At 41.1% G+C, this 27,130-nt stretch overlaps 1 pseudogene; it reads right to left on the reverse strand.

Annotated features, from left to right (window-relative positions):
* Nucleotides 1-24,861: 24,861 nt before the first annotated feature.
* On the reverse strand, nt 24,862-26,243 carry LOC118670188 (annotated as a pseudogene).
* Between the last annotated feature and the right edge of the window lie 887 nt (nt 26,244-27,130).

The raw sequence follows: 27,130 nt of genomic DNA on the forward strand, positions 1-27,130 counted from the left end.
TCTGACACCTCAGAAAGACCTGTTTTGACCCACCTATCTCTACCATCTGACTTGATATAGCCACAGCTACAATACTCAGCTGTGATATTTAAGAATGAGATCAAGGAGGGAAAGGATGATGAAGCAAGAGGATGGAACTAACATTTGTTTTTCTCCCTGCTGTGTGCCTGGCTCTGTCCTCAGAACTTACACATGCTACTGCTTTTAATTCTATTTCTAAAGAACATCAGAGGTTGGAAAAATGGCGGCGACATAGGCAGACGCGACCCAGGTCATGTCCCAGAGCAAATGAAGTGAGCAGCTGAAACTAATAACACCCACCCCGAATTGGCCAAATTGCTCAGCTGGTGAGACCGTTTGCAGCTGGGAAGGGCAGAACTCCCCTGGAAAGGTAAAAAAAAAAACAGGGATTTGGGCAGGAAAGTTTGCCAGACCTCTGAGCCCAGAGGGTCGGAGGGAGACCGCCTGGCAGACAGCCAGTCCATTGGGACAGGCACAGCCCCTGACTGGGGAAAGGAGATCCGCGGGATTCCTGGCGCCACCGGGGGATTTGAGAGCTGGGTTCTGTGATCACGGAGGACTGAGCCGAAAGGGGGCAGCCTGAAGAGCTGACCAGACCATTCAGTGCCGGTAAGAGAAGAGCTTACAGAAACCAAGCCTTCCCCGTTTCCGCGGCCGGCGTTTGTTTGTTTGTTTTCACTGAATCCTGTTCATAAGATATTTCGGATACAGACACTCACCTGTGCTGAAGAGAGGGAGAGGGTGCGGAGGAGTGGAATCTGGGGAGAGACTGAGGAGAGAAGGGGGGCCGGGAGAGGTGGCAGCGAATTGAGTGCTGAGACACCCCTGAGCCCAGGACTGGGGCAGCCATTCTCTGCTGAGAGTGAGACTCCTCCCCCCAGCCCCCAGGCAAGGAGCACAGCCACACCCAGATTCCACCCTGAATGAGATCAAGGATTAAAATAATCTGATGAGTCCCTGGGAGTTAACAGGGTCTGGCCTATAGAGGGATTTTCAATCCCAGGAACAACACAGAGCGGGTAACTATTTTAAGGAACCAGCTCTGGATAGTTGACCTCTCCAAATCAGTTTTAAATGTGATAGAGAAGACGTATAGCCTCAGAGGCCAACCCCAGAACACTGCCACCCAGAGGCTGAGCCACAAACTGACTCTTTGCTAAACACAAAATAAGGCAGTATGGGAAACAAATACGACCTGCTTTAAAATAAGGACTGTGGTTTACAATACAGAGGAACAGTGTATCGCAGGGAAACTCAACACTCTCCTGAATACCTGGCAGGACTAAAGGCGAGCCAGACTGAAAAATAGAAGAACCGAAAGACCGTCACCACTGCAAATTTTTTTTTCTTTTTTCACCTTATAACTAAGAAACCAATTTTTTTTCTTTTTTTTTTTTTCTTTTTTTTTCTTCTTTTTCCATCACCTGATTTTACCCTTTTAATTACTACCTTCTTATTTTTAACCAGTATTATTACTGCTACCATTTTACCATTTTTTAAAGTGCCATTTTATTTTTTCTTTATTTTATTTTGGGATTAGTGTCCTCCATTCTATTTTCATCGTTATATTATTAGTTTTTTCTAGTTTGCATCCATCTCCAGGGAGCTGTTGCTGGAATTTGTTGGGATTAGTGGCGGTTCTATAGGAGTAATCTCCTCATATAAAAAGTCTCTTCCCCTCTTCCACTTCATTCTCTCTTTTCGCTCTTTTTTTTTTCTTTTCTTTTCTCGCTTTATTTTCCCCCCTCCTTTTTCCCAATTTCATTTTTGCACTCCTTTTTTTGGTCCCTACTTTTCTTTTCTTTTTTCTCTTTTATATTTTTCTCTTCCTTCTTCCTTATCCCCTAATTCTCTTAATTTGGGTGGTCACCTTTATTTGGGGTTATTAATATCGTGAATATATTTGTGTTTATTGCCTGGTACGTGGTGCCTTGCTGTGTTGTATTTTGTGCCTTTAAATCAACGCAGCAGCTCCAAGCAACAGCAGCCTCCTGAGCACCACACCCTCTGCTGAGGAACAGCAGCTGTACGTGAAGCCTCCCCCCACCAGCCAGAAGAGCCACCACAGCTGTGAACAGCACCCACCAGAGGAGCTGCTGCCAACTAAGGAGCGGCTGCTACCGCAACCGGCCGAAGAACAACCACAGCCAAAGGAGCCACTGCCACCAAGGGAGCAGCCACTGAATGACTCAACGTCTAGATATGTCAGTGAGATCAAACATGGGTAGACAAAGAAACCCCCAAAGGAAAGAGAAGGAGGACTCTCCAGAAAAGCAGCTAAGTAATACAGAGGCATGCAACATGACAGAAAAAGAATTCAGAATAAGGGTCCTAGAGTGCATAAACCGGATGGAGGAAAAAATCAACAACTTCTACAAGAAGCAAGAAGAAACATATGAAAAAGTCAATAACATATGGAAGAAGCTAAAAGAAACAGATGAAAAAATCAACAACTTAAGTAAGACCCAAGAAGAAATGAAGAGTGATATAGCTGCAATAAAAAACACCATTGAAAGTATCAACAGTAGACTAGGAGAAGCGGAGGACCGAATTAGTGAATTAGAAGACAAGGAAGTAAAACACACCCAAAATGTACTGCAATTGGAGAAAAAAATTAAAAGACAGGAGGAGAACCTAAGGGAGCTTTGGGACAACATGAAATGAAACAACATATGAATAATAGGGGTGCCAGAACAACAGAAAGATGAACAAGGATTAGAAAACCTATTCAAAGAAATAATATCAGAAAACTTCCCTGCGGTGGGGAAGAAAAAAGTCACACAAGCCCAGAGAGTCCCAAACAAGGGGAACCCGAAAAGACCCACACCAAGACACATCATAATTACCACGGCAAATGTTCAGGACAAAGAGAGATTCTTACAGGCTGCAAGAGAGAGACGGAAAGTTACGTACAAGGGATCTCCCATTAGATTATCAAATGATTTCTCAACAGAAACACATCAGGCCAGAAAAGAATGGACGGAAATTTACAAAGTGACACAAAGCAAAGGACTGAATCCAAGAATACTCTGTCCAGCAAGGCTATCATTCAAACTTGAAGGGGAAATAAGAAGCTTCACAGACAAAAAAAGGCTAAGGGAGTTTATCACCACCAAGCCAGCAATGCAAGGAATGCTAAAGGGACTGGTATAAAAAGAAGAAATAAAAAGCTCAGAAAGAAAACAGCCACACAAAAAAAGAAATGGCTACAAACAAGTACCTTTCAATAGACCTCAAAGTGAAGGCCATAACAAGAGATAAGGAAGGCCACTTCATAATACTAAAGGGATCAATACAACAAGAAGATATAACCCTGGTAAACATATATGCACCCAATGCAGGAGCACCCAAATTCATAAAAAAAACTCCTGGAAGATATCAAAGGAGAGATCGACAACAATACAATCATAGTAGGAGACTTTAATACACCACTGACAGCACTGGATAAGCCCTCTAGACAAACAATCAGCAAAGATACAGCAATCCTAAATGACTCACTAGATCAGATGGGCTTAATAGACATCTTCAGAACACTTCACCCCAAAGCCAGGGAATATACATTCTACTCATGTGCTCATAAGACGTATTCAAAAATAGACCATATATTGGGTCACAAGCAAAGTCTCCCCAAATTCAAGAAGATTGAAATCATAAAAAGCATCTTCGCAGACCACGATGGCAAATATTAGAAATGAACTACAATAAAAACAACCCAAAATACTCAAACACCTGGAAGCTGAATAGCATGCTATTAAATATTGATTGGGTTACCAATGAGATCAAAGAAGAAATTCAAAACATCCTGGAAACTAATGACAATGAAAACACAACAACCCAAAACCTATGGGACACAATGAAAGCAGTCCTGAGAGGGAAGTTTATAGCTCTACAGGCCTATCTCAAAAAAACAAGAAAAAATGGTAGTAAATCATCTAACTCTACAACTCAAAGAATTAGAAAGAGAGCAACAAGAAAAGCCCAGAGTGAGCAGAAGGAAGGAGATAATAAAGATTAGAGCAGAAATAAATGACATAGAGACCAAAAAAACAATACAGAAAATCAATGAAACTAAGAGCTGGTTCTTTGAAAGGATAAACAAGATTGACAAACCTCTAGCCAGACTCACCAAGAAGCAAAGAGAGAGGACCCAAATAAACAAAATCAGAAACGATAGAGGCGAAATAACAACAGACCCCACAGAAATACAAATGACTGTTAAAAAAATACTATGGACAGCTCTACTCCAACAAACTAGACAACATGGAGGAAATGGACAAATTCCTAGAAAAATACAACATTCCAAAACTCAATCAGGAAGAATCTAAAAATTTCAACAGGCCAATAACTATGGAAGAAATTGAAGCAGTCATCAAAAAGCTTCCAGCAAACAAAAGCCCAGGACCAGACGGCTTCACAGGGGAGTTTTACCAAACATTCAAGGAAGAACTAAAACCTATCCTCCTCAGACTACTACAAAAAATTCAAGAGGAAGGAACACTTCCAAGCTCATTCTATGAAGCCAGCATCACCCTAATACCAAAACCAGGTAAAGACAACACAATGAAAGAGAATTACAGGCCAATATCCCTCATGAACATATATGCCAAAATCCTCAACAAAATCTTAGAAAATTGGATCCAGCAGTACATCAGAAAGATCATACACCATGACCAAGTAGGATTTATCCCAGGAATGCAAGGATGGTACAATATCCGCAAATCAATAAACGTGATACATCACAAAAACAAACTGAAAGAAAAAAACCACAAGGTCATATCAATTGATGCAGAAAAAGCATTTGACAAAATTCAACACCCATTTTTGATAAAAACTCTCAGCAAGGCGGGAGTAGAAGGATCATACCTCAACATAATAAAAGCCATATATGACAGGCCCACAGCCAACATCATACTCAATGGACAAAAACTAACACCATTTCCCTTAAGAACAGGAACAAGACAGGGATGCCCCCTCTCACCACTCCTGTTCAACATAGTACTGGAAGTGTTAGCCATTGCAATTCAGCAAGAAGAAGAAATAAAAGGCATCCAAATTGGAAAAGAGGAAGTAAAACTGTCCTTATTTGCAGACGACATGATATTATACATACAAAACCCTAGAGACTCCATCAAAAAGCTACTGGACTTAATACATGAATTTGGCAATGTAGCAGGATACAAAATTAACCCCAAGAAATCTGAGGCATTTCTATACACCAATAGTGAACTTTCAGAAAGAGAGATTATAAAAACAATCCCGTTTACCATCGTACCAAAAAAATTAAGCTACCTAGGAATAAACTTAACTAAAGAGGTAAAAGACCTCTACTCAGAAAACTACAGGACGTTGAAAAAAGATATAGAGGAAGACATAAACAGATGGAAGAACATACCGTGTTCATGGATTGGTAGAATCAACATCATTAAAATGTCCATACTACCCAAAGCAATCTATAAATTCAACCCACTTCCCATTAAAATACCAACGGCATACTTCATAGATCTAGAACGAACTCCCCAAAAATTCATCTGGAATAAAAGAAGACCCCGAATAGCTGCAGCAATCCTGAAAAAGAACAAAGTAGGTGGGATCTCAATACCAGATATCAAGTTGTATTACAAAGCCACTGTTCTCAAAACTGCCTGGTACTGGCACAAGAATAGGCGTATAGATCAATGGAATAGAATAGAGAGCCCAGAAATCGGCCCGAACCAATATGCTCAATTAATATTTGACAAAGGAGGCAAGAACATACAATGGAGCCAAGATAGTGTCTTCAATAAATGGTGTTGGGAAAATTGGACAGATATATGCAAGAAAATGAAACTAGACCACCAACTTACACCATACACAAAAATAAACTCAAAATGGATAAAGGACTTAAATGTACGACAGGAAACCATAAAAATTCTAGAAGAAGCGCAAGGCAACAAAATCTCAGACATATGCCGAAGCAATTTCTTCACTGATGCAGCTCCTAGGGCACTTGAAACGAAAGAGAAAATGAACAAATGGGACTACATCAAAATAAAAAGCTTCTGCACAGCAAAAGAAACCATCAACAAAACAACGAGAAAACCCACTGTGTGGGAAAACATATTTGCCAATGTCATATCCGATAAGGGCCTAATCTCCAAAATTTATAGGGAACTCATACAACTTAACAAAAGGAAGATAAACAATCCAATCAAAAAATGGGCAAAGGACCTAAATAGACACCTTTCAAAAGAGGACATTCAGAAAGCCAAGAGACATATGAAAACATGCTCAAAGTCACTAATCATCCGAGAGATGCAAATCAAAACAACAATGAGGTACCATCTCACACCTGTCAGACTGGCTATCATCAACAAATCAACAAACGACAAGTGCTGGAGAGGATGTGGAGAAAAAGGAACACTTGTGCACTGCTGGTGGGAATTCAGACTGGTATGCATTGGAAGACAGTATGGAGTTTCCTCAAAAAACTGAAAATGGAACTCCCATTTGACCCTGTGATCCCACTTCTAGGAATATATCCCAAGAAACCAGAAACACCAATCAGAAAGGATATATGCACCCCTATGTTCATAGCAGCACACTTCACCATAGCTAAGATCTGGGAACAGCCTAAGTGCCCTTCAGTAGATGAATGGATTAGAAAACTGTGGTACATCTACACGATGGAATACTATGCTGCTCTAAAAAGGAAGGAACTCTTACCATTTGCAACGTCATGGATGGAACTGGAGAGCATTATGCTAAGTGAAATAAGCCAGTCAATGAAGGAAAAATACCACATGATCTCACTCATTCATTGATAATAGAGACCATTATAAACTTTTGAACAATAATAGATACAGAGGCAGAGCTGCCTCAAACAGATTGTCAAACTGCAGCGGGAAGGCCGGGGAGGGTTGGGGGACAGAAGGTAGGGGGGTAAGAGATCAACCAAAGGACTTGTATGCATGCATATGAACATAACCAATGGACATAAGACACTGGGGGATAGGGGAGGCTAGGGGACTGTCTAGGGCGGGGGGGGGGGGAAATGGACACATATGTAATACCCTTTGTATTACTTTATGCAATAAAAAAAATAAAAATAAAAATGTAAAAAAAAAATAGCTTCAAGATGGGAGCAGGTAGCAGGAGAAACCAACCCTATGATCAGAAGTTTGAATCTTTCAGCCCCACACCGCCAACCTCCTGGAGGGAAGAGGGGCTAGAGATTGAGTTAATCACTAATGCCCAAGGAGTTAATCAATAATGCCTATGTAATGGGAACTCTGAAGAAACCCTAGACAATGGGTATTCTGAAAGTTTGCAACACACTGAGGTCCTGGAAGGGTGATGTGCCTAGACAGGGCATAAGGGTTCCGTGCCCCTCCTCTCAGACCTTACCTATGCATCTTGTCCACTTGGCTGTTCTTGAGTTGTATCTTTTATAATAAACCAGCAAATGTAAATACAAAAAAAAAAAAAAAAAAGAACACCAGAGAAGAAAGAAATTATACTTCCACTCTCTGAGAATTTGAATCAGGAAAGAATTCACACTCCAATATCCCATTTTCATAAGTGGAAACACTAGAACATTCTCTTAAATTACTGATTTTTGATTGCAGGCCTGAGAATTGATAAATATCCACAATGAATTTTTTACCTTTCTACAAGAAAATGAAAAAAATAAAGGTAATGAAATATGTTTTCCTTAGGCTGGAATATTCTATTTAAATTACTATATTTTGTTCTGAGATCATAGTAAAACCATACTTTATGATGAAGTAAAGTAATTCCTTATAGCAAAAATTGGACATATTACAAAAAGTACCCTTCAAAATTCCTTAAGGAGATACCAAGATGAAGTTTAATACACTATTTGTTAATGAAGCCAATCACAGCCTATTTTCCCTACCAACAGAATGGACTAGATTTCAAGTTCTACAGCTGAGTATATCTGATGAAGTACTTGACTTTCCTTTCGGTGCCATGTTGTTTCTAAAAATAAAACCTGTGCCCTAGCCGGTTTGGCTCAGTGAATAGAGCATTGGCCTGTGGACTGAAGGGTTCTGGGTTCAATTCTGGTCAAAGACACATGCCCGGGTTTCAGGCTTGATCCCCAGTAGGGGGCGTGCAGGAGACAGCTGATCAATGATTCTCTCTCATCATTGATATTTCTATCTCTCTCTCCCACTCCCTTCTTCCCTGAAATCAATTATCTATATCTATAAAGCCTGTGTCCATGATGACTATGACAACCAAATGACCTGTCACCATGAAGTGCATTGAGCACCTCTCAGTCCCTCCCTTCCGGACCTCGAGTAGGGTGGGACTGGGGACTGGGGACTAGCGAGCGGGTTGAATGGCTGACCTCTTGGTCCCTGCCCCTGCCCCACAGGCTCCGATGGATCAGCGATGGTAAACGGGGGAATCAGGGTAGGTGGCTGGAGGACCAGGCTGACTGTCAGGCCTTTGGGTCACCAGCTCATCCCCAGCTGCTCAGGAGCTCAGCCTGTGGAAAAGCAGGCAACCGCAACCTCACCTCCAAGCGCATGTGCCCAGCCGGCCACTGATGGAATGCGCTGCCTGCTCGGGGCCTCTCACGCCTGGGTGGATAGGTCATGGGAGCACCCTGCAGCTTCTGTCAGTGCCTCAAGCCCCAGCAGCGGCAGCGGCAGCGGCAGCAGCAGCGGCAGCGGCAGCGGCAGCGGCAGCGGCAGCAGTGGCGCCCGCGTGAACAGCCCCAAGCTGGCAGCGGGTTCCATCAGTGGCTGGCCCGGCGCGTACATGGAGGTGAATTTGCCAGCGCCTGCTTTCCCACAGGCCTGAGCCCCCTAGCAGCCAGGATGAGCTGGTGATCCCCCTACCCACACGATTTGGTGTGCGGGGCCTCTAGTGTGTGTGTGTGTGTGTGTGTGTGTGTGTGTGTGTGTGTGTGTAATAGAGGCCCGGTGCACAAAAAATTGTGCACTCGGGGTGGTCCCTCAGCCCGGCCTGTGCCCTCTCTCAGTCTGGGACCCCTTGGGGGATGACCACCTGCTGGCTTAGGCCTGCTCTCCGGGGGGATTGGGCCTAAGCTGGCAGTCAGACATCCCTCTGGCAGCCCAGGAGCCCTCGGGGGATGTCCACTTGCCAGCGGGGAGCAGGCCTAAGCTGCAGTCAGACATCCTTAGTGCTGCTGAGGAGACGGGAGAGGCTCCCACCACCACTGCTGTACTGGCAGGCATCAGTCTGGCTTGTGGCTGAGCAGAGCTCCCCCTGTGGGAGCGCACTGACCACCAGGGGGCAGCTCCTGCATTGAGCGTCTGCCTCCTGGTGGTCAGTGTGTGTCATAGTGACCAGTCATTCCCAGTCCTTCTGCTGTTAGGGTCAATTTGCATATTACCCTTTTATTATATAGGATAGAGGCCTGCTGCATGGGTGGGAGCGAGCTGGTTTGCCCTGAAGGGTGTTCCAGATCAAGGTAGGGATCCCCCTGAGGTGCCTGGCCAACCTAGGTGAGGGGCTGAGAGCCGTTTTCAGACTGGCCACACCCCCTTCAGCATGGGGAGTCCTGCCGGGGTGCCTGGACAGTCTGGGTGAGGAGCTAATGGCTGTTTGAAGGCTGGCCAAGCCCCCCAGCAGGGAACCTCATCCCATGAGGGTGTGGCCATCCTGGGTGAGGAGTTGATGGCTGTTTGCAGTCTGGCCACAGCCCCCAGCCACCCAAGCTCCCAGTGGAGGCTGGCTGGAAGCAGGTATCTGAGATTTATTTGTCTTCTATAATTGAAACGTTGTTGCCTTGAGCGGAGGCCACAGCTGGCCAGGGCAGGCAGGAAGCTTGGTTTTCTCCATTGCCAGGGCAACCAAGCCTCTTGCTTGCTCTAGCTCCATGGCTGCTGGCCACCATCTTGGTTGAGTTAATTTGCATATAGTTGCTCTGATTGTCTGGTGGGCATGGCTTGGGGCGTAGAGGGGGTGCAGTCAATTTGCATGTTTTTCTTTTATTAGATTAGGTAAAATAAAATAAAAACAAAACTCCTTAGAGACTAAAATGATTCTCAGTTGAGAAATATGGGACTGGAGACATAAGCCCCAGTAGGAGAAGGGAAGTGTCACACCTTATAGACCAGGGGTGGGCAAACTTTTTGACTCGAGGGCCACAATGGGTTCTTAAACTGGACCGGAGGGCCGGAACAAAAGCATGGATGGAGTGTTTGTGTGAACTAATATAAATTCAAAGTAAACATCATTACATAAAAGGGTATGGTCTTTTTTTTTTTTTAGTTTTATTCATTTCAAACGGGCCGGATCCAGCCCACGGGCCGTAGCTTGCCCACGGCTGTTATAGACTCTCCTCACTGCAGAGGACACACTCTGTAAGTGGAACCATTAAGCAGCAGATAGTCCCAGTTTACTTTGAACATATATGGTTGAAGTGAAGTCACAAAGTTAATGACACTTTGTTCCTCCATATTCTTTCTCCTTTTGTTTTTGGTGGAAAAAATAATCCTTTCATAAAATGATGATAAGAGCAAATAAAAATTTTAGTAAAAACAGTTGAGAAAATGAAAAATTGTCAATCTTATATCAGTCTCCAAAATCTTTTAAAGGATACTTGCTTATGAAAATCTGAAATGACAGTCATAAATTTAATATTAGAATAGCAAGCAGGTGCCTTATAAAACAGAAAAATGTTTCAGCCAATGTTCCCAAGATCAAATCAGGATTCCTAAAGAAATTATTCATCTAAAAACTGATTTACAAAAGTGTTAAATTTAAATACTGTTACTTTTAGCCCCTTTTCCTAACTTTTCATGGTTCTTTCTTGCAGTATAGCTGAAAATTTAACAAAAAGATACATTCACTATATCAAAATTTAGTTTCCACCCCACTCCAATAAATCCACCCCTCTTCTCCATCTCAGTTACTTAGGCCAAAGCTTTGGAGTCATTCTTATATATTCTCTTTCTCTTTCACTCATTTCCAGTCTAATAGCAAATATCATCAGTTCGCTTTTTAAACCACATCTAGATTCTAACTATTGCTCACCACCTAAAAACTACCATCACCTGTTGCAGATTATTACAATAGCTCCCTAATTGGTCTTCCTACTTCAACACTTCTCCTGCTTACATTCTATTTTCAACACAGCAGCCTGAGTACTTCTACTCATTCTTCAGTTAGATCATTATATATCTGCTCAAAATCTCCAAGTGGCTCATCTCACTAGAATACAAAATTCTTATTCTAGGCAACAAGAGCACCACATGATATGACCTGTCCACTGATCTTACCTTACCTTACTTCTGTTACCATATCTGTTGCTGTTATTATTTAATGAATTTTAAAGAGTGCCTGGCAAAAAACAACAACTGTTAGACAATTGGTATTTATAGTCCCTACTAGAGGCCCAGTGCATGAAATTTATGCACTGATAGGGTCCCTAGCGGTGCCAGCTGCTGGCTGGGTACTCCCTCCCTTTCCCCTGCCAGTGCCAGGGCCTCCTTCTCTTCACCACGGCTGCCTGCCGCCACTGGCCAGGGCCTCCCTTCCTTCCCCTGGCCAGCCCGCTCCCTGGTCGAACTCCCAGAAGAACTCTGGTCAAGGAAACGATTTGCATACTATGTTTTTATTATATAGGATTATTACTGTTAGTAGAAGTAGTATATTCCTATGACTACTACTGCTACTATCACCAATATTATCCTGCCCCTCACTGGCTCCACTCCAGCCTTACTGTCTCCTGCTGTCCCCAAGCACATGAAGTAGAGCTCTACCTTCGAGCTTTGTATTTACTCTTCCCTTGATTAGCCTACCCTTTTCTCAGATGTCTGCCAGATTATCCCCAGATATTTGCCAGACTTTCTCACTCATCACCTTCAGGTCTTCCACTCAGTGAATCTTTCTCTGACCATCTATTTAAATTTGCAACCTCTCCTTCTAACCATGGTACCCCATCCCCTTTCCTGCTTTATTTTCTTTATAGCACTTGTTATCTTCTAGTATAATGTATTGTATCTGTTTATTTTTGTTTATAGTTTGTCTCTATATACTATAATGTAAGCTCCAATAAGGAAGTGATTTTTATATTCTTTATTTACTGCTATATACTAGATTATAGTGAATACTCAATAAATATTAGTTGAATAAATGACATTCACTCAAATTACCATATTCAGGTAACAAAATACTAAAATTTACTGTTTTTTAAAAACTCTTAGCAAACTGGGAATGTTAGGTAACTCTCCTAATAAGACAAAAGATATCTACAAAAAAATTCTAAAGCTAACGTAACACTACATAGTGAAATATTGAACTCTTTCCCCCTTAGGCTGAGAATATGACAAGGATGTCTACCTTACCACTTCTGTTTAAAATTGCACAGGAGGTCCCAGCTAGTGAACTAAGGAAAAAGAAAAAAAGGCATAAATATTATGAAAGACAAAGTTAAGCTGTTTTTATTCCAAAGTGCATGATTGTGTATGCAGAAATTCCAATGAGTCTACAAACTATTAAACCTGGTGAGTGAATTAGCAAGGTCGCTGGGTATAAAGTAGTGTCCAAAAATCCATTTTATTTTTAAATACTAACAACAAGCAATTTAAAAATAAAATTCCAAGAGAGACAAAATGGCGGTGGAATAGATGGATGTGTCCTGAGCCTTGTTCTGGAGCAGATAGAACAAGCAACTAAATCGAATAACATCCACCCTGAATTAGCGAAGTAGACACAACTGGGCACTGCAACCATGTGAGCAGCAGCCCCATGAGCAGCCCACCCAGGCTGAGGAGCAGCAGCCATGCACGCAGCCCACCCCCATCTGAAGAGCAGCAGCTGCACTAGCAGCCTGCCTGCATCTGAGGAGTGGCAGCTGTGTGAACACCCCCACTGACCCCCATCCGAGGAGCATCAGCCTCGTGAGCAGCCGCCACATCAGAGGAGCAGCAGCTGTGTGAGCAGCCTGCCCGCACCAGCCAGAGGAGCCACCACTGCTGCGAACAGCGCCCAACAGAGGAGCCACAGCCAACTGAGGAGCAACCACTGCTGCAACCACCCGAAGAGAAGCCACCACCCAAGGAGCCACTGCCACCCAAGGCGCACAACTCAACACCTAGATCCTTCGGTGAGAGCAAAAATGGGTAGACAAAGTAACCCCCAAAGGAAAGAAAAGATGGAATTGCTAGAAAAGCAGATAAATGAAATGGAGGCATGCAATATGTCAGAAAAAGAATTCAGACTAAGGGTCATATAGTTCATAAACCAGATGAATGAAAAGAATCAACAACTTATGTAAGAATCAAGAAGAAATAAAGAGTGATATAGCGTCAATAAAAAAGACCATGGAAAGTTTCAACAGTTCACTAGGAGAAGTGGAGGACCGAATTAGTGAATTAGAAGACAGGGAAGCAAAAAACACCCAAATTGAACTGAAATGGGAGAAAAAAATTAAAAGACAGGAGGAGAGCCCAAGGGAGCTTTGGGACAATATGAAACGAAGCAACATACAAATAATAGAAGTGCCAGAACGATGGGAAGAGGAATGAGGGTTAGAAAAGCTATTTGAAGAAATAATGTCAGAAAATTTCCCTGATGTTGGGAAGAAAAAGTCACACAAGCACAGAGAGTCCCATACAAGATGAACCCGAAAAGACCCACACCAAGACACATTGTAATTACGAAGGAAAACATTCAGGACAAAGAGAGAATCTTAAAGGCTGCAGGAGAGACAGAAAGTAACTTGCAAAGGATCACCCATTAGATTATCAAATGATTTCTCAACAGAAACATATAAGGCCAGAAAAGAATGGAAGGAAATTTACAAAGTGATGCAAAGCAAGGGACTCTAACCAGCAAAGCTGTCATTCAAAATTGAAGGGGTTAAAAAAGGAGCTTCACAGACAAAAAAAGGCTATGGGAGTTTATCACTGCTAAGCCAGCAATGCAAGAAATGCTAAAGGGACTGGTGTAAAAAGAAGAAATAAAAAGGGAAGAAGAAACACAGGCACAAAAACTAAAAATGGCTACAAAAAAGTACCTATCAATAATAACTTTAAAAGTAAACAGACTAAATGCTCCAATCAAAAGACATTGAGTAGCTGAATGGATTTAAAAAACATGACCCATATATATGCTGTCTACAAGAGATCCACCTCAGAACAAGGGAGTCACACAGACTGAAAGTGAAGGGATGGAAAAATATCTTTCAAGCAAATGGAAATGAAAAAAAAGTTGGGTTAGCAATACTTATATCTGACAAAATAGACTTTAAAGTAAAGGCCATAACAAGAGATAAGGAAGGCCACTTCATAATAGTAAAGGGATTGATGAAACAAGAGGATATAACACTGATAAACATATATGCACCCAATGCAGGAGCACCCAAATACATAAAAAAAAACCTCCTGGAAAATATCAAGGGAGAGATCAACAACAATTCAATCATAGTAGGGGAATTTAATACCCCATTGACATCATGGGATAAATCCTCTAGACAAAAAAATTAGCAAAGAATCAGCAATCCTAAATGACTCACTAGATCCAATGGACTTAATTGACATCTCAGGACATTTCGCCCCAAAGCCATGGAATATACGTTCTTCTCAAGTGCACATGGGACATTTTCAAAGATAGACCACATATTGGGTCACAGGCAAAGTCTCTCCAAATTCAAGAAGATGGAACTCATAACAAGCATCTTCACAAACTACAATGGCATAATATTAGAAATAAACTACAATTTTAAAAAGTCAAACACTTGGAAGCTGAATAGCATGCTATTAAACAGTGATTGGGTTACCAGAGATCAAAGAAGAAATTAAAAACATCCTAGAAACGAATGACAGTGTAAACACAACACTCCAAAATCTATGGGACATGATAAAAGCAATCCTGAGAGGGAAGTATATAACTCTACAAGCCTACCTCAAAAAAAAAAACAAGGAAAATGGTAATGAATCATCTAACTCTACAACTTAAAGAATTAAAAAGAGAGCAACAATAAAAGCCCGGAGTGAGCAGAAGGAAGGAGATAATAAAAATCAGAGCAGAAATAAATGACATAAAGACAAAAAAAAAACAACCAATAATACAGAAGATCAATGAAACCAAAAGCTGGCTCTTTGAAAGCAAAAACAAGATTGATGAACCTTTAGCCAGCCTCACCAAAAAGCTAAGACAGAGGACCCAAATAAACAAAATCAGAAATGAAAGAGGTGAAATAACAGCAGACCCCACTAAAATACAAAGGATTGTTTAAAAAGATACTATGAACAACTCTATCCCAACAAACTAGACAACCTGAGGAAATAGACATAGTCCTAGAAAAATACAACATTCCAAAACTCAATCAGGAAAAATCTAAAAATCTCAGTAGGCAAGTAACTGTGGGAGAAATTGAAGCAGTCATCAAAAAGCTTCCAGAAAACAAAAGTCCAGAGGCAGATAGCTTCACAGAGGGGTTTTACCAAACATCCAAGGAAGAACTAAAACCTATCCTCCTCAGACTATTCCAAAAAATTCAAGAGGAAGGAACATTTCCAACCTCTTTCTATGAAGCCAGCACTACCCTAACACCAAAACCAGATAAAGACAACACAATGAAAAAGAATTACAGGCCAATATGCCTCATAAACATAGATGCCAAAATCCTCAACAAAATTCTAGCAAATCGGATCCAGCAGTACATCAGAAAGATCATACACCATGACCAAGTAGGATTTATCCTGGGGATGCAAGGATGGTACAATATCTGCAAATCAATAAACGTAATACATCACATAAACAAATTGAGAGGCAAAAATCACATAGTCATATCAATTGCTGCAGAAAAAGCATTTGGCAAAATCCAACATGCTTTCTTGTTAAAAAACCCTCAGCAAAGTGGGACTAAGAAGGATCATAACTCAACATAATAAAAGCCATATATGACAGGCCCACAGCCAACATCATACTCAATGGGCAAAAACTAAAACCATTTCACCTAAGAACAGAAACGAGACAGAGATGCCCACTTTCACCACTTCTGTTTGACATAGTTCTGGAAGTGCTAGCCATAGCAATTAAACAAGAAGAAGATATAAAAGAAACCCAAATTGGAAAAGATGACGTAAAACTGTCATTATTTGCAGCTGACATACTGTACATAGAAAACCCTAAAGACTCCATAAAAAAATTATTAGACTTAATAAATGAATTCGGCAATGTAACAGGATACAAAATTAATGCCAAGAAATCTATGGCATTACTATACACCAATAGTGAACTTACAGAAAGAGAGACTAAAATAACAATCCCATTTACCATCACACCAAAATAAAATTTAAATATCTAGGAATAAACTTAACTAAGGAGGTATAAGACCTGTACTTGGAAAACTAAAGAACACTGAAAAAAGAGATAGAGGAAGATATAAGCAGATGGAAGAAAATACCATGTTCATGGATTGGTAGAATAAACATCATTAAAATGTCCATACTTCCCAAAGCAATCTATAGATTCAATGCACTCCCCATAAAAATACCAATGGCATATTTCACAGACCTAGAATGAACTCTCCAAAAATTCATCTGGAATAAAAAAAAAGACCCCCAAATAGCTGCAGCAATCCTGAGAAAGAAGAACGAAGTAGGAGACATCTCAATACCAGTTATCAAGCTGTATTATAAAGCCACTGTTCTCAAAACTGCCTGGTTCAGGCACAAGAACAGACATATAGACCAATGAAATAGATTAGAGAACCCAGAAATTGACCCAAACCACTATGCTCAACTAATATTTGACAAAGGAGGCAAGAGCATACAATGGAATCAAAACAGTCTCTTCAATAAATGGTGTTGGGATAATTGGACAGATACATGCAAAAAATGAAACTAGATCACCAACTTACACCATACACAAAAATAAACTCAGAATGGGAGAAACCAAGATGGCGGCATGGGTAAACACCGGAGTTTGCTGCCTCGAACAACCACTTCAAAAATACAACTAAAAGACGGAACGGACATGATCCAGAACCACAGGAAGGCTGGCTGAGTGGAAATTCTACAACTAGGAGGAAAGAGAAAAACATACCAGGACTCAGAGGAGGCGCAGTGCTGAAGTAAAGTACTAAGGTGCGGAGTGCATGCGGAGCGGGCTGGCAGCTGAGGGCATGGTTGTTGTTTTCAATTGGGAGGGAGTCTCAGGCTCTGAACTCCAGCTCCGGGCGAGTCTCTAGGGACCCAGACTCATACGGGAGAAGCGGGACTGTCTGGCATTGCTCAGAAACCTAAATGGGCAGCTTTCTCTCTGTGGGGCTTGCAGCGATTACTGGGACACTGAGAAGCAGAGCCTCTGAGGACAAGACTGAGGGCAGCCATAATTGCAAACCCCACTCTGTTGATCCCGTGGGGCCCGCCCCGCCCAAGCCCTGCAGGGAGACTTTTGCTGGATAGCCTCAGGCAAAGGCTAGATTAGCAGCTCCCTAGAGATCCAGGAGCCAGGAAGCCCAGAGGCCAGAGTGGGACCATCCAGTTTGCAGCTCCATGGAACCATAAAAGACACACTCAGGGGGCAGACTCAGTGAGCACCAAAGCCCATTGAAGCAAGTCTAGCCCCAGAGGGGTGTCTCCAGCACAGAAGTTCTCCCACTGCAGACACAGCTGATTCTCACAGCCAATTGGACTGGAGGTCAATTCCTCACATTGATAACTACAACAATCAAGGCTTAACTACAAAAAGACCCTGCACACATCCCACAAGGGGGTGCACCAAGAGTGTCTACCTCAGGTAATTGGGACACTTAGCACAGAAAGGCACTCTATCAACACAGCGAAGCATAAAAAATGCTGAGACAAAGAAATAGGACACAAACGACAGAATTGGAGGAAAGCAAACTGCTGGATATAGAGTTCAAAACCACACTTTTAAGGTCTTTAAAGAACTGTCTAGAAGCCACCAATAAACTTAATAAGGCCCTCGAAAAGACTGGTGAGACCACCAATAAATGTAGTGAGATCTTCAAGAAGACTGGTGAGACCACCGATAAATGTAGTGAGATCCTCAAGAAATCTAATGAGACCCTCGATGTTGTGATAAAGGACCAACTAGAAATTAAGCATACACTGACTGAAATAAAGAACATTATACAGACTCCCAACAGAAGACCAGAGAATTGCAAGAATCAAGTCAAAGATTTGAAATACGAAGAAGCAAAAAACACCCAACCAGAAAAGCAAAATGAAAAAAGAATCCAAAAATACGAAGATAGTGTAAGGAGCCTCTGGGATAGCTTCAAGCGTACCAACATCCGAATTATAGGGGTGCCAGAAGAAGAGAGAGAGCAAGATATTGAAAACCTCTTTGAAGAAATAATGACAGAAAACTTCCCCTACCTGGTGAAAGAAATAGATTTACAAGTCCAGGAAGCGCAGAGAACCCCAAACCAAAGGAATCCAAAGAGGACCACACCAAGACACATCATAATTAAAATGCCAAGAGCAAAAGACAAAGAGAGAATCCTAAAAGCAGCAAGAGAAAGAAAATCAGTTACCTACAAGGGAGTACCCATATGACTGTCAGCTGATTTCTCAACAGAAACTTTGCAGGCCAGAAGGGAGTGGCAAGAAATATTCAAAGGGATGAATACCAAGAACCTACAACCAAGACTACTTTATCCAGCAAAGCTATCATTCAGAATTGAAGGCCAGATAAAGAGCTTCACAGATAAGAAAAAGCTAAAGGAGTTCATCACCACCAAACCAGGATTATATGAAATGCTGAAAGGTATCCTTTAAGAAGAGGAAGAGGAAGAAAAAGGTAAAGATACAAATTATGAACAACAAATACACATCTATCAACAAGTGAATCTAAAAATCAAGGGAATAAATAATCTGATGAACAGTATGAACTGGCGATTGTAATAGAATCAGGGACATAGAAAGGGAATGGACTGACTATTCTTGGGGGCGGGGAAAGGTGTGTGGGGTGAGGGAAGAGATTGGACAATAATCGTGCACCTATGGATGAGGACAGTGGGTGAGGAGTGAGGGCGGAGGGTGGGGTGGGAACTGGGTGGAGGTGAGTTATGGTGGGAAAAAGAGCAACTAATGTAATAATCTGAACAATAAAGATTTAATTAAAAAAAATAAACTCAGAATGGATAAAGAACTTAAACATAACATGGGAAACCATAAAAATATTAGAGGAATCCATAGGCAGCAAAATTTCAGACATATGCCAAAGCCACTTCTTCACCGATACAGCTCCTAGGGCAATGGAAAAAAAGAGAAAATAAACAAATTGGACTACATCAAAATAAAGAGCTTTTGTACAGGAGAAGAAGAAAAGAAAAACATCAACAAAACAAGAAAGCCCACTGCATGGGAGAACATATTTGCCAGTGTTATCACTGATGAGGGTTTAATCTCCAACATTTACAGGGAACTCATACAACTTAACAAAAGGAAGATAAACAACCCAATCAAAAAATGGGCAATGGACCTAAATAGATACTTTTTGAAAGAAGACAGAAGGAAGGCCAAGAGACATATGAAAACATGCTCAAAATTACTAATCATCCAAGAGCTGCAAATCAAAACGATAATGAGATACCATCTCACACCTCTCAGAATGGCTATCATCAACAAACAATAAGTGCTGGCAATGATGCAGTGAAAAAGGAACACATGCACTGCTGGTAGGAATGCAGACTGGTGCAGCCACTGTGGAGAATAATATGGCATTTCCTCAAAAAATTAAAAATGGAACTTCCATTTGACCCAGTGGTCCCACTTCTAGGAATATATCCCAAAAAACTAGAAACACCCTATGTTCATAGCAGAAAGGATATATGCACCCCTATGTTCATAGCAGAACAATTCCCCATAGCTAAGATTTGGAAACAGCCTAAGTGCCCATCAGCAGATGAATGGATTAAAAATTATGGTACATCTACACAATGGAATACTATGCTGCGGTAAAAAAGAAGGAGTTCTTACCATTTGCAACAGCATGGATGGAACTGGAGAGCATTATACTAAGTGAAATAAGCCAGTCAGAGAAAGATAAATATCACATGCTCTCGCTCATTTGTGGAATATAATAAACAACATAAACTGATGAACAAAAACAGATCCAGAGACAGAGAAGCATTGATCAGACCGTCAAACCTCAGAGGGAAGGTAGGGGAGGGTGGGAGTAAGGAAGAGAGATCAACCAAAGGACTTGTATGCATGCATATAAGCCTAACCAATGGACACAGACACCAGGGGGGTGAGGACATGTGAAAAATGTCCACTGCTCAAGGGGAGTGTTCAATGTACAAGGCTGATATTGCAGTTTCATTTCCATTTTCTTCAATGTGAGACTGCACACATGAATGGAAATGCTATATCATCAGCCTTTTATCCACTAAAGACATATGCTAGTAAGGCAGTCTGGTGGAAGCAATGGAAATATTAAAATAAAGAAAAAAATTGATAATAATTTAATATATAGATACACATAGATATCTATCTAGAAGTAGATAGATTTTCAGTAGATAGATTAGCTGTTTAACTGGCCAAAGGCTGTTAAGCTTAATTAATGTGAACTTAACACCTTAAGTTAATAAATTCTCCCATGAGGGCTATGAGTTGAGAGGGTGAAAGGAAGTTGTCTATTTAATAGCTAATTTGATGGCTAATGCTATCTTACCATATCATTTTCTAGATTTTGCTAACGATGAAGTATTTTTTTTTAAATCTAGAGGATTTAAAACAATTTTTTTGTTTTCTAAAACTAGAAAAGTAAATAATATACCTTTCACAGAAGATTTGAGTTGTTTTTTAAAACTTAACTAATTTAGCATTTTTCTTGTGCCTCTAACCCAAGAAGCAAACATATACCTAATGGATTACCAGTGCTTTGACTGAGTCACTTACTGATCTTGAGTTATTATTTAACTGAGATGAACAAAAGCTCTGTGAAGAGGGCAGTGAAAGCCCAGGTCCCAGCCCCCAGGCTGTTTTTAGTAATAAGTGAACAGGTTAGCCAGCAGCAGTCAGTGGCTTTGGCTTCTGTTCTTAATATTTGACAGAATTAAAAAGCTTTCTAGGTACTTAATTTTCTACCAGAGAGGGAGCTTAAAACTCAAAAGTTTGGAAATTTAAGTGTTCAGTGTTGGTTAAATTTTAGTTGTGGGAGAACAAGAAAGAATGCTTGAGAATACTTATCACAATCATCTGATCACCAGTATAAAACTTTTTTTACAACATTTAACTGGGGCAAATTTAAATATAACAATGCGAACAAATCTAAAATATAAAGCTCAGTGACATTACACGCTGTATATAGACGTCACCGCCACCCACATCAAGATTTAGAATCTTCTGTCACCCCCGAAAGTTCCCTTTTTCATTTAATGTCACCACCTCAATTTAACCACTATTCTGATTTCTTTCACCATAGATTAGCTTGGTCTGTTTTACAACTTTGATAAAAGGAATTGTACACTATGCCTTCTATTGTGTGCCTGGCTTTTACTCCATGTAAATGGTTTTCCAAAAGTGTCATATTAATCTTACATCTGTTACCTTTAATACTGGCTTTTTTAATTTATCATAATGCATCTGAGGTTATTCCTGAGATTCTTATTGCTCAGAAGTATTCTCTTGTATGACTATATCACAATCATTTATCCTGCTGTTGACAGTCATTTATATACTTACTATGCTTTGTCTTTATACATAAAGCTGCTACGAACATTTCTGAGCAAGTTTTAATCTTAATGAAAAGTATCAAGTGTTGACGATGTGCTTTACAGCTTACACAGAGCCATAAGCCAGAGAGCTTGTTCACTATTTCAGAAATGCCCTTCACTGATAAGTCATTAACTGGGCACTAGGGTTTGACAGAAGGGTAACAAGCCATTATCTCCACATCAGACAAGGATCCTTCCAGGGCCCCCCTCCCCCCAGTTCTGAATCCTTTAGCTAGAGGACATGTCACACACCCAGATAGCTTTCAGAATAAATTCCCAGTAATCACAGATGATCGAGGACCTCACAGATCATATGTCCAGACCATTTGTTTTTATAAATAAGAGCCTTTATATCCAGAAAATTGTGAGAAATTCTCAAAATAAGGCTGAGCTCAAACCAGAAGGTAGTTTCCTAAATGCTGGCCTACTGCAGGAAATAGGAAGGCCCATGGGCACCCAAGGGAGTTAAAAGATAAACAATCCAATCAAAAAATGGGCAAAGGACCTAAATAGACACTTCAAAAGAGGACATACAGAAGGCCAAGAGACATATGAAAACATGCTTAAAGTCACTAATCATCTGAGAGATGAAAATTAAAATGACAATGAAGTATCACCTCACACCTGTCAGAATGGCTATCATCAAGAAATAAACAAAGGACAAGTGTTGGCAAGGATGTGGTGAAAAGGAAACCATAGTACACTACTAGTAGGATTGCAGACTGGTGCAGCCACTGTGGAAAACAGTATGGAGTGTCTTCAAAAAATTAAAAATGGAACTCCCATTTGACCCAGTAATCTCACTTCTAGGAATATATCCCAAGGAATCAGAAACACCAATCAGAAAGGATATATGCACCCCTCTGTTCATAGCAGCACAATTTATAATAGCTAAGATTTGGAAATAGACTAAATGCCCATCAGGAGACGAATGAATTAGAAAACTGTGGTCCATCCACACAATGGAATACTATGCTGTTGAAAAAAAGAAGGAACTTTAACCATTTGCAACAACATGGATGGACCTGAAAAGCATTATGCTAAGCGAAATAAGCCAGTCAGGGAAAGATAAATATCACATGATCTCACTTATTTGTGGAATATAATGAACAACATAAACTGATGAACAAAAATAGATCCATAGTCACAAAAGCATCAAACAGAATGTCCAACCTTAGCGGGAAGGTGGGGGTGGGGAGGGGAGTAAGAGATCAACCAAAGGACTTGTATGCATGGATATAAGCATAACTAATGGAAACAGACACTAGTGGGGTGAGGGCATGTGCTAGGGGGTGTAAGCGGCCAGAGAGAGGTCAATGAGGGAAAAAGGAGACATATGTAATACTCTAAACAATAAAGAATTTAAACAAAATTTTAAACAAAGAAAAGTCCAAGTAAGCAAAAATTTTCATGCATTACTCTCACCAAATCATTACAAAACTACTCATCAATTTTTTAATAAATTAAGGCTTTTATTAATTTTTTAAATTCTTACAAAACACTTTTCTTAAAAATACCTTTTTATTGATTTTTACAGAGAGGGATAGAGAGATGGAAACATCAATGAGAGAGAAACATCATTGATCCGCTGCCTCCTGCACACTCCTTACTAGGGATCATGACCCGGGGCATGTGCCTGATCAGGAATCCAACCGGTGACCTCTTGGTCCTGGGTCAACATTCAACCACTGAGCCACACCAGCTGGGCTACAAAACACTTTATTTTAAGATGTAGTAAAAACTTCAGTGACATTCATTTTTGGACCTCTTCTAGGTTAAGCATTACCTCATTCCAGTCAGATTCTATGGTGATTCCCGTTTTCAGACTATATATCCTGTGACTAACTTTATGCTCTATTTCTAGGCCATCGCACTTATTCTGAAAATTAACTGTCTGACATTGCTTTATAATCATTAGTTTCATCTATGGGAAGCACATATTTAAGAAACATTTGAAATTTTTAATGGAGAAAATAAAACATGTCTCTAAAAGTTTCTTAGAAACTCAAATCTGTTCATTCATGCCTTCAAATAATCCTTACTTTTAACATTGTTTCACAGTTCAAAGTGGGTATTATTAGTCAGAATAATGAACTTATTACTTAAAATATATCCTAAGTTTCCTCATCAACTCATGTGTGATTCTACAATAGCGACACTGAGTGCTTTGTCTAATTTCTCTTCATTGCAGTTCCACAGAGAGTCCCCTACTTCAAACATGTCTGGCTTAATGAATTTTTTTCTTACTATGACTACAATCTGGTTTGGTGTCAGATCCACTCCAGCTTTGAAAGCTTTGTTGTTCTCTTTTCAGGCCTCAGACCCTTTCCATTTCTGGAGTGTTCACTAAAGACACAAAATAATTGGTCTGAGCAGATCCACCATACTGCCACGGTATTAACCAGATTAAACATTAAAAACAACTCCTTTTTCCTTTTGATCAGTGAAGCAGTGGCAGCACAATGTTTTGAAGAATATTTGTATTATCTTTAGGTCAGTTTAAAACAAACACACACCATCTTGAGAACAAGCCTCCCCAGCACTTCTCAGGCCAAGGGCAGCCAAGTCCTCATTATTTTGTTTTATACTTGAGGTCATTGCTTGGTGCCATGTTTCCATAATTTACCAAGAAACTAATCAGCTGGGAAATAATCTCCCCAGGGAAGATCTCAATGGTCTTTTCAGAGTTTTTAAATCTCAATAACTCTTCAAGGGCAATATCAGCTATATCATTTTATCACAAGAAAAAAGTAAGCTGATTTCCTAGGTAAGATGCATACAGCAATTTTTCTCCATTTTTTTAAAGTAAACCATTTAAGCAGTTTTCCCCATTAATATTCATAACTACATACAGTAACTTCATTAGAGTTTTCAATTTTCCTCTAGAGTTTGCATGTGGAGTACTAGGTGAGCCTTTTGCATGTCAAGGTACAGGAAGTAGAGCTCACCCCTGCACTGCTACCTACATTTCCCTGCTAGAAATAAAAAAATAGTTAAGTCTGATGATAATCATATATATTTTCTCTCTTCCTTTTGAATGTACACGAAGTAACAAGAGTGACAGACCTGAAATTACAATCACCAAACAATGCAATCTAGTTGTTGTCCACTTTCATTGGCAAATACAGCACAGAGGACATTGTGTGAGGATCGGGCTGCCATCAAAGAGGAGGTGGGGCCAGGTTTCTTTCATTATCCTCTTTTAAACTTAGGTCTTCTAAAGCAATAGCTAAAGGCATAATATCTACACAGTCCATAGCACTGAATTCTGCCATCCCCACCTCCCACCTCGTCTGCAGAGGAGCTCTCTTCGCCCAGGAAAGTAGAGGGAAGGAGCTCTTGGACAGGCTGCCGTCTGCACACTCACTTTCTATGGATTGACCTCTGTTTCCAACATGTTAGGATCATTCCACCTTGTTAAAAGAAATTGGGAATTCTGGATAGTGTGCTGACGTTCTGTGTTAACTGTGTTGGTTGTTGGTGTGATGGTGTGATTGTAGTGGTGAGCCTGTGTTAGTGCACAGCTTGTGTCACGTGTGGTCTCCAGCTGCTGGCAGTTCTAATTGCAGCTGCATCTACAGTTTAATTGAGAAGCACCAGGGCCAGAATTAAGCTATCCTCCTGCAGAACGTCTCCCTCCTGACCACTGAGATAAAAGCTCAGCAATAGGATCCATGGCACCCCTATTGCTTGGAGAACACGAACTCTGAGAAGTAGAAAGTCCACCAGTAGAACTGCTAGTAAAGTGCATGTTTGACCCTGGCCAGTGTGGCTAAGACAGCGTATGCCTGCCAACCGAATTATTCCAGGTCAAGGGTGCTATCTGGGTTGCAGGTTTGATCCCCGGTCCTGGTTTGGGTGCCTGCAGGAGACATATCCCAATCCACGTGTTTCTCTCCCATCAATGTTTCCCTCTCTGTCTCTATTCCCCTTCCGCCCCCCCCCCCTCCTTTTCACGCTCTCTGAAAAGCAATGGAAAAAATATCCTTGGGTGAGGATTAACTAAAAAAATGAAAAATAAAAAATGTAAAGTGTCTGTTTGATCTATGAGTAGGAGAACCTCCTAATTCCCAGCCAAGGTGAAACATTCTACGTACATGTCGAGCACCACCCAGTTCATCTAAATCTCTAGGAGTTGTGTGCTCCAGTATAAGATGAGCTGCACAGTTGTTTGTGGCAGGATCAGGGCCACCTCCAGGTAGTGCTGCACAGACAGGGCAGGTCACTTCTGTTGATGTCTCTGCATGTTCAGGAGCAACATGTTTGTGAAGAGGTGTCTCTGTATAAGCCATTTTTCCACAATAGGGACAAGTAAAGGACTGTGGCTGCTCTGCAGAGAAAGCGTCCCCACCATAGTACAAATCAAATTCTACCCTTGCTAGTATGCACTGCACTGGGTTGTCAGTTGTATGCCCTGCTGTTGCACTACTTTCATAACAAGATGCACCAAGACAGTAACTGTAGCAAATTAAGCATGTATCTTGCAACCTCAAAATTTTCCTCTTAAACGTGCATCACAGCTGACACCCTCATGTTGGGACATCCTAACTCAGCAGATGGCACAGCGGGCTGCGGTGTTCCCTGGCAGGCCTTGGTGCTGCCCACACAGGCTCCCCCTGGATGCTCTGGCTTGGCTGAAGCTTCTGAGATGGGTGAGCAGGGAAGTGCTCCCGCGCTGGTGGCCTAATTTCTCCATTTCTTGATTCCTATTTCTAAAATCTACATCCAGGCATTCTGGGAACTAGAAAAGGGTTGTATTAGGACACAACACTCCCTCCTCTAGTGGTGTGTGCCCCTTTGTATGGATTAGGCTGGCTCTGCTGGAATCTGATGCTTGAAGGGAGTGACAGGGAGGAGAGGAGATTTAGAAATAAAATGGAATCCCAGTGATTCCCCTGAGACAGTAATGAGAGCGGACACCTTTGTTGTGATGAGACTCACATTTTCGGTTCTCTACTTGGAGCATCTATCAATGCTTGGAAATCCTTCCAAGAGATTGAATCAAAGATGCCCACTGTCCTGTGAAGGCCGGAGGAAAGATATGTGAGGAGACAATGATGTGGAGCCGTCAATCTGAAATGAAATATTATTTTATCAGCCAGATGATTTAGGTTTGTGTTCATCTCTAGGTCTGTATTTGTTCTATTGCCTTTAGCATTTGTTGAATTCCATTGCAAGTATTTAGGACTCAATGGTACCAAAATTTAAAAACTAAGCCTACAGGCTAACTGTGTGGCTCAGAGGTTGAACGTGAACCTATGACCCAGGATATCAAGGTTCAATTCCTGGTCAGGGCACAAGCCCAGGTTGTGGGCTCAAGCCCCAACTCCCAGTAGGGGGCGTGCAGAAGGCAGCCAATCAGTGATTCTCTCTCATCATTGATGTTTCTATCTCTCCTTCTCCCTTCCTCTCTGAAATCAATAAAAATAT

Source organism: Myotis myotis, unplaced genomic scaffold (assembly GCF_014108235.1).
Source record: "Myotis myotis isolate mMyoMyo1 unplaced genomic scaffold, mMyoMyo1.p scaffold_m19_p_1, whole genome shotgun sequence".
NCBI classification, from domain to species: domain Eukaryota; kingdom Metazoa; phylum Chordata; class Mammalia; order Chiroptera; family Vespertilionidae; genus Myotis; species Myotis myotis.